The sequence below is a fragment of the Seriola dumerili genome, unplaced genomic scaffold (genome assembly GCF_002260705.1).
Source record: "Seriola dumerili isolate Sdu_G_001 unplaced genomic scaffold, Sdu_1.0 BDQW01000044.1, whole genome shotgun sequence".
Lineage (NCBI taxonomy): Eukaryota > Metazoa > Chordata > Actinopteri > Carangiformes > Carangidae > Seriola > Seriola dumerili.
In genome coordinates, this window is record NW_019174299.1 from 398,792 (window position 1) to 413,127 (window position 14,336).

Sequence of the window (14,336 nt, forward strand, 5' to 3'; positions counted from 1 at the left end):
AGCAAATAAACACACAAAGGGCTTAATTCATAATATGATAAATGAAAAAGGCTTTCAAAGAGTTAGCCACAGCAATCAAAAACTAGACTTAAAGGTCCCATATTTTACACTTTTCCAGTGTTTTATTTCAAGTGTTGATCCGTGAGAAGATACATCTGTGGACCTGCTTAATGATAAAAAATAAAAAAAACATGGAAATCTACATTTATACTATATAGGACCTAATTACTCCATAGCTTTAAAGCTACAATTGTAATTTAAAAGAAATAATATATGCTTATTGTATTTATCTGTGTGGTTAAAAAGTTAAAGTGATTGGAGATGCTCTTAATCCTCTGTAACTAAGAAATGTTCATCTTGTGTTACACTTAGCCTGGTTGACAAAACCAGTTTGTGTATAATTTTATCAAATCAGTAAATTGGTTACCTAGTTGGTTGATCACGCGACTCGCATTACCACAACACACAACACGACAGCACACACACACGCACCCACTGCACACACAACACACACACACCACACACACACAGCACCACCACACACACACACTTAAACCCAAGATAAAAGCCTATGAGTTTAACACTAAATGCTCCGTTATCTTTGTTGTATCCTGAACGTGCACATTGTTTTCCGATTGTGTATGAAGGCGAATTGCAGCTGTAAGAGGGCACGTATTTTCAGAAGACAATTAAAGTGCTTTTCAAATGACTAACCTGCACATGCTTTATCTATGAGGGCATCAGCGCTCGAACTATCAGCTGATTGGAGGAGCTGAACAGGAAGGCATGAAACCTTTTCTATCACCTCTTTCTGTGTCACCAATTGTGGGCACAGGACTGTCTTTCTGTGCCATCCTCTGTTACACAGACACACACCAACATACAGCACACAGAGCATGCTGGGAGCCAAAGCCCTATAGTTTGTTGTGCTGCCAAAAGACAGAGGGAGAAACTGGTGTTTACTATAGTCTGTGTCTTTCACAGCTCTTTAAGGTGAAGGCTTCAGGCGCTGTTTGCCCACCATTAGCACCTCCATTCTCACCTCAAACAGGAGAATGAGATGCTTCCCAGCAGCTGTTTCACTCTGACTAACCGCAACATCCAAATGCCCCGGCATGAACCTGTACGCTGTGAAGACTAAAAACTCTCTTCCTTTGTCACTTTCCTCTCTTTACCATAAACTTTCAGTTGTGTAACACGTGATCCATATTACCACCAACTTTACTGCAGATTTTTTTAAAAATAAAATAAAAATCCATCTTACCTCTTGCCTTCAGCTTTGTGTTACCATGTAACAACAGGAAACTCTAAAGAGGAGCACCACAAACCTGAAAAAGACAGAGACAGAGAGAGAGAGAGCATGAGAGAAAGCAAAAGGAGGAAGTGAGTCAACCCTAGGTGCTTCTGAGGAAGCTATCTTTTTTCAAGGACTGGTGCATTAACAAAAACCATGAGAGATTGAGGGAGAGTTGAAAGAGTGATAGGGAAAGTCCACTGAACAGATTTCCCTTTATTCCACTTGTCTTGGAAGACGTCAATGTAATAAGATTGCTATTGAAAATGGGCAAACTTCCCATTCTGCCCTCTCTGAGAAATAAACAGGCAAACCTCATTTAGTGGTGAATATGGAAGGATCTTGGAACTGCTGCAATTAAAGACATTTGTGGGCAAATGACAGAACCCTTACAGATGGTATGGACATGGCCAGAAACAGGTATTCTTCAAACTCTTTAATTACTATTTAAGAATCAAAAGGAAAACTAAGCTTTATTAAAACTTCAGTTTGATTTTCTTACCTCTGGCTGTCAGTTATAATAACATTATATTCTCCAAAGAACTTTCTCTCCAAAGATTGAAGCTGTGAGTGCGTAAAACTACAGCAAGTACAGTAGGTCAAAGGGTCTGTCCACATTTTTGTCTCATTTTCAGCCCTCTGTGCTCGCTAAGCTGGCGTTGTCCTCACCAAAATAACACAAAGCTTATCCAAAATTGTCTCCAGAGTGGATAATTCTTAAAATACTGGCTTGCTATTTTAGTGTGAATGGAAAAAACTGAAAAATCGCTGTAAAATAATGCTGCCCAGCTAGGGTCAGAGGCTGCATGGGAGTAAAGTTATAGGAGTTGTCATCTCCAACCCTCCCTGTAATCAATCACTTTAAATGTCAGTACAGCTGATCACATAGCCCAGTTGTTATCATCAACCTGTATTTATGTTGAATTCGTTGGAAACATAAAATAATGAATTTATAAACACGGCACCACATTGCAGAAATGTGGAAATTACTCATGATTAAAAGGTAGCATGCACCACTTTGATTAAACCACTGTTTCACTTTCACACCAATGCCAAAAACTGCAGTCCCTCAAACAGCAACTTGAGTCTGACTCCAAAAGCGAGTCACTCCCCATAGACTCCCATGTCAAAATGCCCAACTTTACAGCAGATATAAACATGTTTATAGCCTGGTACAAACAACGTTTTTGGTCTCTGTAGCTAATTTCCTCCTCAATGACAACTGCACAGAGAGTGAATTTTTACATAACTCAACCATTTACAATGTATTAGTTATGTATAAGTTATGCATAATTGAGAACGTGTCAACTTTGAGTGACAGGTGGGTGAGCGTATTCTTGCCACAAACCGGCATGTACCAACATCTCACCTGCACACACGCCCCAGATTAGCTGGGCATTAGGCAGAGTCAGGCACTGCCAAGATGCCACTGGCGGAGCAGCCCACTCAGAGCTTCAAAACCACTCTTATCTGAGGCTACGTCCATCTTTATATACAGTCTATGTTTCATACTTGTTTCGTTGTCTGACAACAGAAACAGAAAAATATGTCAATGCAAACAACTACATTGTGAGTTTGGCTGCATTAAAATACAGTCATTGATCATCACAGAGAGCAGAAGGGGATTTTCACACAACAAAATAGCATTTTTATGTAGACAAAACCAAAGTTGAACCAGGAAGTTGGTCGGTAAACTGAGAGGTGTTTATAACAAACATATAATAATAGTAATATTAACAGGCACTTTCATTTTCTCTTTCAAATATGTTTGACAGAAGAGTCTGATGATCTAGTTGGCCATGTTTCTTGCCCCACTTGACCTATTTTTAGGCCATGCTCAATGGTGTGTACATGGTGGGTACAGTGTTGGCACAACCAATGAACCAATGGCAACATACAGAAAAACAAAACCCTAAATAACCTTTTAATGTATGTTTTCCCTTGAGCCTTTTTTGTCTCTTCCTCAGAATGCATCTTAGAAACACCAGACTGACAAATCTATGGAGTAAAAGGAATGTCCAACTGAAAGTAGAGATCTACATAAAATATACAAATACACATAATAATAAATGGCAAATATTTGATTTGCTGTACTAATTCTTTCTGTTCTGTTCCCATGCTTGTTTTCAGGAGACAGAGATTTTTCTGGCCGGATCAAGAGGCTGTAAAGTGTCACGGCAGCTGCATTAAGGTTTGAACTACAGCCTGACAGAAGGCCGTGCCTGTCATCCTAAGGCAGACAAAGCCTGAGACCTCTGAAGTTTGGGCTTATAGTGATTGAGACAGTTCTCATTCCTGGCTGGACCCTGAAGAGGCAGAACATCAGGAACACACATGCTGGCAGAAATCTCCAGACAAATATGTGAGTATCTTTATTTTACTGTCTGGATCTGCCTTCCTTGGCTCAATCCTTCTTAGCTTCTCTGTCGTCCTGCTTGTTTGTTCAGTTTAACTCTTTCGCTACCTAGAAACTCCCTTCCAGCTGAGACTGATAAGCTTAGCATTGCTTCCTTTTCAGCAGCAATTCCCAACAGATAAACAAAGTAATCTAAAAGTTTAAAAGTTGTGTCTAGAATTTGTCAAGGTCCCATGTGTATCTCACTGCACAAAGGAAGGTAGCCTACAAACCATGTGACTCTACCTAAGAGCTGAGAGCTCTGCTCACACTGCATCTATCTAGAGCCCACATCAGCCCATGTCTCATCTCAAGCCAAAATACTGGCCGGACCATTATTTAACTAAATAAGTAGATGGAAAAGTGGCTAATGATCGTTATATATCGATATCTATGATCACTGATTAATGAACCATGTATGTTGATACCAACAGTGACAACAAGCATCTATGAATTACCCAAAGCTGTGACCTGCACAGTCAAATACCACTGAAAAAAAGGGTAAAGTGCAGTACCATACTCACTGGAGAGGTTTACTGCAGCAGTTATCACAGATGTTTATTGTGGGCCTCATATTAATGCTCACTAATGTGTTTCTCTTCCCATAACAGAAACTGTGAAGACTGTTTGGCTCGGCTTTCAGGAAATGAGAGTGATGCTACTGGAAATGAAAAGCCTCCTGACTCCACACAGGACGTTATTATTTCAGATGGACACACACTCACACATCTTCACATCATCCCACGAGACAAGGACAGGCAAAAAAAATTAAAGCAATTAAACACAAGTGGCAGTATATTTGTCCTGTATTTATGAGCATATGCCCACACATACACACACACTTTTCAAAGATGATCAGTTGTCGTTCTCTTTTATCTTTATTGCCATTCTTTCCCAAAAAGACCGAGAAAGACCTTGGCTCCATCTCCAAAGCTGTTCTCACACTCACTCATACTTTTGTTGTCCAGTTTGAATTCACTGCACTGCCAACATATTTTTCCCGTCTCTCTCCTGCTCTCTCTCTCTCTCAGACACACACAAACACTGAATGCTGTGGCTAAACCAACTGAACACCATGGTAACAACAGACCATTTTGCTCAACTGATGAATTGTCAGTTAAATAAATTAATCCCACCGTTGGGCTGCCAGAGTTTGATTCCACTCTCTCCAATGCCAAACAACACACAGGTTAAAGCAAAATCAGTTGTCTCCCTCTTTCCCTTCACACAACGCTGGCGAAGATGCAAGTAATGAAATACGCTGGTTTTCTTTTTCACCCACTGTGCAGAATTGTGGCATATTTATGAGTTGAGAACGCCTGGATGAGAAAGCAGGAGAATGGGTTCCAGGGTAGCATTACGCAACTGCTAAAAACAAACAAACCAAAACTCTGTGTTAATGCAGCTGCGCAGGGCTCTCCATACCATCCCAGAGAGGGTGGAAGTAAAGGAGCATTGCTTCATTTTCACCTCGTATGATTATTTATCCATTTATTTATTCCATATGAAACTATTAAATGAACACAATTGCTTTTACAGCCCCCTCTTATATTTTGCCTTCAAAGCTCAGACTAATCCAGTACAGACCAATCTGTAAACTCAATTCCTACGCTGTGAATGCAGCTCAAGAAACAAACATGCAGCCTCAAAAATGCAGCATATCTATAACATGTGCAGGTTGGGGGGGGGCGTGTGTGATGACAGCCTCGCACTCTTGGGATGTGGAACTACAATATGCAACCTCCATCTGGAATGAGTGGTTAACTAGCTGTTGTTGCTGTTGCCCTAAAAAAAATTCATATTTCGCAACTGTTGAGCAACTTTGATCATTCAACGCTTGTTGCCTCAGAGGCAAATTAGCTCACAAAGTGTGATTGTACCCTGGATAAAAAATTTTTTTGACTGAAACACAGATTTACACTCCCTGTCAAAATGGTACAGATGTCACGCATCGATACCAATCACATCCTGGAGCAGACCAAATACCAAGCAGAGGAAACCTAAAAAGCTTTATCTATGAATCAAGCTATCGATCAATTTAGCCAAGCGCTCACTGATCTGTTCTGCCAAAGATACAGGGGACTCAGTAGAGTATGAGACAGGGAGAAGCTGTGTGTGTGCGTGTGTGTATGTGTGTGTGTGTGTGTGAGGAAAGACCGAACAATCTAAGTAACAGACATCCTCCTCTGCTGACTGACATGTTCCGATGATCTTCACTTGTGAGCCAGTGCTCATTATATCACAGCTATCCAGGCAGGAGGAACAACTCAGACATCCCTTTTGTTCGGGCCCTGAATCCTCATCATCGTCATCATCATCATCAGATTCTTTGTTGTCTAACTTGCAACAATCACAGCACAGTATTAGCAGCCTGTGACAAGAGTGTTTTAAACCCCAGCTGAGAGCTCTTTTTTCTTTTTTTCTTTTTTTTTAAATACCCCAGCATCTCAAAATATGCGAGCATGTTCTCCGCCACAAACAAAGCAAAATTAAACATGAACTTGTGTCACCCACTATTTCCTTTGAGGAAAAACTGCCATTCATCAACGTAAGCGCTTCCTGTTAGGAAACTCAAGTGCCACCCACCATTCAAAGCGAACTCACTGCTCCTCTGCCTGTGAACGGCAGAATCGAAAGGGCACTCACAAACAACATACCACATGATGCTGCAGCTAGTTTCTACAGCATGTACATAACATTAATCTATAGATTAGCATCTGCATTTCTAAACCGATCATAAGTGAAAATATTTTTAATCCTGTGTTTAAAAAACATTACTGATGCAAACACACCTTTAATAGAGCAACAATAAATCAAATTGTATCAAAAGATCTGTCAACCGTTTTGATAGTAAAAGCTGGTTTAAATCATGTGTTTTGAATTTTGGTAGTGGGGGTTGAATTTTACTTTAAATTCACCACAGTGGACATTTTGTTGAAAAATCTACCAACATTCACGTTAACTTAATTTTTCTGGGTTTGATTTTACATATAGGCCTACACATCTTATACAGTAGTTTGTGAATGTGATGCTGATCAGAGATTGGCTCTCAGATCTTAAGTGCAGGAACATCCCATCAACCGTCCAACCATCTGCAAGATTCAGAGCTATCAGCTTCATTTAAAAAAACAAACAAAAAAAAAACACATCGACCTCAAGTTGAATTTCATACTATACTGACATGAAATGAAACCGATGGCTGCTAGCAATTCACAGTATTAAAACATCTACATTCCACTTTAAAGTTGCAGGAGCCAGTTATTTAGTAGTTAAATCAGTTATCATTAATATATTATTTTATTGAGACACTATACCTGATAAGATCTAGCTGCATGAGTCTATTCTAGTCTGAGCCAGTTGCTGTCGACAGTCAAGATATAAAATGATATACTTAAAAGAGAGAAAATTGTATGATTGGAATTGGGACTATCAATGTCAGCTGTAGGAGACCCTGTCCAGAGCTGGCAGCCAAATGAAAAAATGATGGTGGAAGTATAGGGGAAAAACTAATTTTTCCAATTATCACATAACTTTATTTGTCTAGATAAATAAAGGACACATTAAAATAAACACTGTCTGGCCTCTCACCTGTCTCCCAGCTATACTTCCATGATCCTCTGTCCTCTCCCAGCTGCTCCATGGCAAAGGCTATGCATTACTACACCCACTCTGAGGCAGCATTTATAAATAACACCTCAGAGTAAAGCTGCCAAGTGTAAAATTAAGCCCATAACTTACTTCCGGTGTTGTGCAGAGTGCATGTGGGGGCAGCTTTTTCCACACAAACTGTGGCCCATTCAGGGATATGTTTAAAAAAGAGAGGAAGAAAAGCACCTTTAAAGGCTGCTTGAACATGTCATGTGCAGGTCCCAAATACACTTACCATCAAGGAATACTGGTTTTGGAAACAACCAATCTTTCAAATGCACTACAGTGCAAAGCAACCAACAGTTAGGATGCAACCCCTCTATTCTAGGCAGCCCAAACATCCCCATTACATCACCAGCGCAGATCTGGCCGACTGCCCTCCTACATGCAAACACTACAGGCTGGACACATCTTGTCAACTCATCAACTTTTTTTTAGCAGAGACAGCACAAACACAATCACTGCAATGAATCTGACCATTTGAATTCCACATTTTAGTTAAGTTTCAGAAAAGTTTAAGGAATATGTTCACAGCTAACTGTACGTTGATTCCAAATTAGCAGCTGGAACAGGTCAGTGAAATTGACCTTGGAGCCTTTATTGACCCGTTCCTTAGCCTCATCTGTTGACATGCTGGAGCAGAGGAGAGGCTGAGGAGACAAATGTATCAAACACATGTAAAACTTGAAACTAAAATAATTGACTAAGCGTCAAGCAAACGTGACGATCAACTCACGTTGAAGACACATAATCAAAGAATGATAGAAGAAGAAGACATGGGAGACTTGTTGTCACAGAGGAACACATGACAAGCAAATGTGCCAGGAGCTGAAAGGGAGGGACAGACGGCTACAAGAGGGTCTTTGTGCTGTCCAACCTGCCCTGAGGTCCTGTTGCTATGCTCCAACCCACATCCCATCACGCTGTCAACGTGAGGAAGATCACTCATTAGCTCAGTAATGTGCTTGTGTGTGTGTGTGTGTGTGTGTGTGTGTGTGTGTGTGTGTGTGTGTGTGTGTGTGTGTGTGTGTGTGTGTGTGTCTGTGTGTGTGTGCGGGCAGGCATGCATGCTAAGTGTGTGTGTGCACATGCACGCGTTGGCATGTGCAGGTGGTGACACGGGGCTCGTCTATTGTCTCACATTTGAATGTGGAAAAACTTTAATTAAATATGGCTCACAAGCACAAGACTGAATTAACACTAAAGAGGGAACATGTTTGATGGCTAAATCACATTGAGAGCTAAACCCTGCCCTGCAGGCCCTCTCCTATCAGACACAGCGTCAACTCCAGTTGCTATTTCTCCATGCAACAGGCTAAAGAAGGACCAGTGTGGAATATGGCTGCCACCATCTCATCGCCACATTAGAGAGATGAGTTCATTTTTGAGCTGTCACTGTCACACAAAGGCCAATATGGATCACGATTGTGCTGACAACCATCAATAATCAGACAAAATGTGCACCAGTCAGAAGCATTTAGAGGTAAATTATGTGTTTCTGTGTGTCTGCCTGTGTGTATGTGGTCATATTAGATACAGTTTGTAAGCTAATGGAGTTATTGGCCTCTTGATTTTCTCCACTCTTAAGCGAAGTGACATGACAAACATGTGACATAGTTTAAGAGTGAGATTCTTTAAAGGAAAAGTCCATCACACAACAGTTAAACATTGTTATAAGACAAATATTGTCACGTGTCACAAATGTTATAAGTTTTGATCAATTAAATCACATTTTGGACTGATTTTATACATATAAAAAGGTTTGTGATTTGTAGATGTGTCAACCTAACAGGTTCTGCACTAATATGTGGAGCAATTCTGACACATTTAAGAAATCTCTAACTGAAGCAGAACTTGACAGATCAAATTCAGGGGACGGTTGTGCACCGAAACTAAATTAGACACGCAGAGGTATTGCTAAAGTCCATTGCCCATACAGAGTTATGAAGGTGAGATGACTCGAGAGTGGGTATTATTTTCACATGAGACAAGACACCAAATGCTTGTGGAAAGCTAAAAGAATAGTGCGCATATGCACATACACACATAGGCATAGATAAATATAAATAAACCATTTAAAAAAAGTACATTTATCCTGGGAGAGTGCTGGGGAGGGTGGGCGATATGTTGGGGAGCAGGTATGGTAGTGCAAGTAGCACAGAAAACAACGGAAGTGTCTCCAGGGGACACTAAAAAGTGATGAACCTGGCTGGGACACCCTTGTTCAATGCTTAGTGACTTTTGACATTAAAAGCATTGAACAAGTGCAGATGGATGTATTACAATTCATCCATACAAGTGCATCCCAGTCGGGTTCAGCACTTTTTGAGCTGGTTGCGTTATTTGGTTGTGTTGTATTTGCAGTGCATTTGTGTATTTGGTTGTGTTGCGAGTATTTTCAGCATGTATTGGCAAATTGATGAAGATGTTTTCTCAATTTACTTGTGTTTTGTTTATTTGCATGTGTTTTTTTTTTTTTTTTTTTTTAAGTTGCAGTACATTGACCCCTCAGGGCCACCGTATTTCATATATTGATTTTGTAATTTCTAAAGAAGTTAAAGGGAAAAAATGCACATTTTAAGAGACAGAACATCTATCTACAGCTGCAGTATAATTTGTTAGTGTATTTCCTTATATTGTTAATGATGTCTGAATGCCAAACAGAGAATGTGATAAAAATTCATGGTTAAGGGCCAGAGGGGTGAGGGTGTAAATTGAGTCAGTTTAATGCAACATACATCAGTCCTGGTTCTTATGCATGATTTGATAAAGGATAAGGGCCACTGACAGCCTGAAATAAGTCACTCGCCTTACACTTAAATATGACAACTCTAATTTTCAGTGTTTGCTGCATGCATTAGGTAGCTAAATGAAAAAAAAAAAAAGCATTGGTAGCAGTCCAAATGGTAAGTGACTGAGATAAAAACAAACTCAAACGTTTGTGTTCCAAAAATTATAAACATCATCAGCAATTGTTAATGATTTGTTGACGCTTTTGTCAATGTCAGCATCTTTTTCTTTCTTTTTTTTTTTTTATAAAGAACTAAACAATTAACTGAGTAATAATCACCCATTGATTCGTGGATCAGGCTGAACAGCTCCAATCAGCCAGATCTGATGAAACAGATGGCAGAACAGCCACTGTGAACATCCTGCTGTTATTATGTTCACACAGCAGTGGATGCACTTCTGTACCAGAGCTGAAATTTAGCCGTTTGTATTGTGCTCTTAGACACACAAACAGACACACAAACACTTCAGACTGACAGACCAAATGTAAAGAGGTAAAGGCACATGCTGCCAGGTAGCCAGTTCCCCACAGTGCTGCAGCGGAGGCCTGGGGATGCACTGGCTGTGATGATGAGCCACTACAAATAAAAGAGGAAGATAGTCTCAGACAGGCATTATATAGCCGCTTTCACACAGGTGAACTATGGCCATTGGGGGGTGGTGGGGGTGTTGCGTGGATATTGTCAACACTGTCTGAGGCATCAACTCAACATCTGGAAGTCCCAATACAATCGCCAATAATTAGGGTTTCATTTGCCTTAAACGACACTCAGTGAGGGCAAACACGCTGTGAACGGTAAGTTTAAAGGGGCAGTTTGGATCTTGCTTTTTACAGGTGGTAGGTGGTGTGTTATTTACTGGTGTTGATATAGATGCATGGATATTGGCTGACGCTACGACTCCTGTGATCTCAGAAAAAAAAATGAGACAACTGCATCTACCATCTTTGGGAGATGTAAACAGGAAGTGTACTGCTGCCATAGAATCGGGTGTGTGCTAATTTTTCCGCTTTTTTTAGCCTGTAGAATATTTGTTTACATTTTATCTGAAAATATCTTTTTGACAGAGTTATGTCTCCAAATGTTGACGTACACACACGTGTATGCACATGTAAACAGATTTTCACGGACTGTAAAAGCACAGTTAGCCGTCAAAGCAAAGCTAGCAGCCCATTCCTGAGAGAAAAGTCATTATTCACAAGCTTACAGTAACTTCACTGGGGTTGTAGGCCTCACACATTATTATGGTGTGACTGTAAAAACTCTCTGAGCTAGAAGATCAGACAGGAGAAAAAACAAAACACTGAACTTTCATTTCATTTATTTTCTTACTGCAAGAAATGGATATGCGGAGAAATAATATATGCTAATATATGATATGCACACTTTTGAAAAATGGATTTGCTTTCATGCTTAACAAAAAGTAAATAAGGAGACAAGACAAATGATGATTAATATCAAAGATGATTTAAAAAATATTTTTGCCACTATTAAATTATTATTATTACTGGTTTATCTTTTGAGTGTGCAGCCCAGTATTGGTTTCGCACCAACTTCCACAATAAGAGGACTACTCTTCCCCCTGAAACGAAACCGCAGACTAACAGGCTGCTAGTCCATTAACCCCCTCACCTCTAGAGGAGAAGAGGCCATTACTAATGGAGTGTATTTGAATACTCTTATATGGTTCATATAATGATGCTGTTGATTTATTGTCATTGTGTTATGTGCTACTATGCATGTTCTATGCACTTGGTTTTCGGCTGTGGGGCCAGCCCTTTAAACACAAATGTCCATGACTGACTGAGTGATAGAATTGAGTGATGAAGTTACACCACTGATCAGCTGGCCGAGTGTTTTGCTCTTTCAAAATGAATTGGTGCAAACACTTTCTATGAGGGAGGCATTTGCATTATGCATTGTTATTTAGGTTCAATTGGAAAAAAAATGTTTTTAAACTCCAGCTGTTTCAGTCAGTGGACCCACTGCAGTGCATCTGTTTCTCTCCTACTTGTCCCTTCTCTGCTTCCCTGATGAAACACCAGACCATAGCAATCTGTTATTTCTGTGTCACTGGCTAGAGTTGTGACTGAGCAGAAAAGCCTGCAGGTTGAGTGATGGAGCAGCAGTCAGACTGAAGTGGGATCAATCAGGGAGTCATAATATACTGCAGGTGACAGCACCCTGTCGGACTCCGCTTCCCAGCCTGAAAAATAATGTATGTCATCAGCCTGCCTTAGGCCTCAATTATACCCCATGGGGGCGTGCGTACGAACACCTAAGGACACGTAGCTGTTGTTGTACCTCTTTCTAGTCCACTAGGAGGAGCGCATTTGCAGTTGGTGGGCTTGTAGCGTAATGACCACGCAGACACAACAAATTGGTGGGTACAGGGACGTCTGCACAGAGCCTAGTGTACACCCTCCGGTGATGAAATTTACATCACGTGGACTCTACAGCCCTTGCATATTACGGATGCAGGAAGTATAACACTAGCTAGACACTTACTTTACACTGACAAACAAACAAGCAAGTCAAGCATTTTAGCACATGGTTGTCCATTCATGCAGCTTTATGCAGAAGTACATTTGAGTATTATTTATGTAACAGAGAAGCCTTGCTAGTAGCAATGTAGCAATGGTGGCCTTTTGCAATCTTGTGAGAGCAACAGACTATTCAAAGGAGTTGGCCTGGTAGAGAGAGGCTGAAATATCTTTTCGTTCTGTTCAGTTTAAGCTCAGCAAGTTACTTTTTGTTAGCCCTCTTCTCCCATTTGCGTATGTCATTTTGAATAAAGCAGGAGGCTATACTATAAATATTGATAGTCAATAGTAATTATCCTAGGTGAGATGTATTTTCTCAAATGTCAGACGTCTGGTATTAGTGTGAAACTCACAAAATCACAACATGGCCGGATAAAAACATTGTGCAGTGTCTTTCAGTGCTTCACAGGGAGGGAATGAATGCCTCTTGCAGATCTCAATCGCTGTACTCTCTGTACTCGCTGAGTATCTGGCAGTGTGACCTCATTGTGCTCAGCTGGCCTGCTAGCCTCTGAAACCCCCACCCTAAACCCCTTACAGCCAGAGCCTCACCAGCCAATGATCTGCTTTGCCCTCCCACCCCCCCTCCCTGTCCCGGCTCACACTCTCGAACCATCTGGACAGACGCCTAAGAGAAAGTCAGGGTTTTTGAGGTGAGAAAGGCTGATGCCTGTATGTGAAAAGGAAACTGTGCAGTTTTGGAATACTTTCAAGTGTGGGACTGAATCTCTTGTTTGTTCAAGCGCAGTACAACCTTCATATTGTACAGTAGGTGCACCGCTTGTACCGTGGCAAAATAATATGCCGGAAAGTCCAAACATATCAAAAATCTTCATATCACAATGAGAGCTTGCACAGACCTTTATATACATGCAAAGGTACTGATATAAACCCTGAGCACATGGAAATTAGTTTGTGCACATTTGTTTACCATAAAGCAACAGATGCAGATATTATCAAAAACAGGTGAAAAAAGCTGTTGTGTTGTCACCTCTTTCTCCACTGCACTTACATTACAGGTGACACATTTTTGTCAGATAATGTCATTTTTGGTTATTCTAAAAGCTTCTTCTTTTAACAATGCAAATATAGACTGTCCTAGAATACACCTGTAACCGGCCTTACTTCTAACTTACTATAGCAGACCCTGGGTGGTACAGATGATATATCTCTACATCTATAAATCAGCAACCGCACGGACCAGCGCATCAGAGAGTGTAGGGTTGTTCACAGGAGAAATGAGTATTGAACAGGAAGCCCTGAGCAGCAAAAGCAAAGAAGACCCAGAGACCAACAGGTAAGTTTTAGAAAATTTGTCATTGTATGAACTGTTTGAATGAAGAGAATAAAAATGAATAGAGCACTCACTCACAGTGCATGACCAAACACCACTTAAGCAGACAATGGTGTGTGGCCACAGGTTATCCTAAATTAGCACTTATCCCAGGATTAGGCTAGCCCACTAGGTCAACTCATGCACACCAAATGACTTTTTAACCTCTTAAACAAAATACCTCGTAATCAATTCTCAAATGTCAATATCAGTGAGCAATGACTTAAGTAATGAATGGTCTTTTTAATATATCCTTCTTACATTTTTATACCATCGCACATTATTTTGTTTGTAATCACCTCCTAATTTGACAATAATAAATTATTGATAACTC

The 14,336-nt window shown here is 40.4% G+C and overlaps 1 protein-coding gene across 2 annotated transcripts in view; it reads right to left on the reverse strand.

Moving 5' to 3' along the window:
* LOC111217479 (signal transducer and activator of transcription 5B-like) overlaps nucleotides 1–14,336 on the reverse strand; it is a 50,760-nt gene that overhangs the window by 19,312 nt on the left and 17,112 nt on the right. Inside the window, exon 2 of one of the 2 annotated variants that reach the window (XM_022739367.1) lies at nucleotides 1,265–1,328. The exons of the other annotated variant lie outside the window; for it this stretch is intronic. The gene's annotated coding sequence lies outside the window, so the exon portion shown is untranslated. The remainder of the gene's footprint in view (nucleotides 1–1,264; nucleotides 1,329–14,336) is intronic. 2 annotated transcript variants of the gene reach the window in all.